Source organism: Penaeus monodon, chromosome 21 (assembly GCF_015228065.2).
Source record: "Penaeus monodon isolate SGIC_2016 chromosome 21, NSTDA_Pmon_1, whole genome shotgun sequence".
NCBI classification, from domain to species: Eukaryota; Metazoa; Arthropoda; class Malacostraca; order Decapoda; family Penaeidae; genus Penaeus; species Penaeus monodon.
In genome coordinates, this window is record NC_051406.1 from 43090324 (window position 1) to 43090585 (window position 262).

Genomic DNA, 262 nt, shown 5'->3' on the forward strand with positions numbered 1-262 from the left:
TTATGTGAAAGACCTGACTTTTTACTTTTTACTCTTAACCCACAGTATTTTTCTTCAGTGTAGCAATCACTCTCGCTTTCAGATTAATTAGCTTGATTAAAATGGGTAAAGGGCTGGATTTAGTTCACATTTTATTTGCTTTTGTGATGAAAAAGGATTTTTTTTTTATAATAGTAACGTTGTATCAAAACGAAATAGACGAAGGAAGGATGAAAATGAAAAAGGAATAACAAAATAATAATGATGATGATGAAGATCGCTT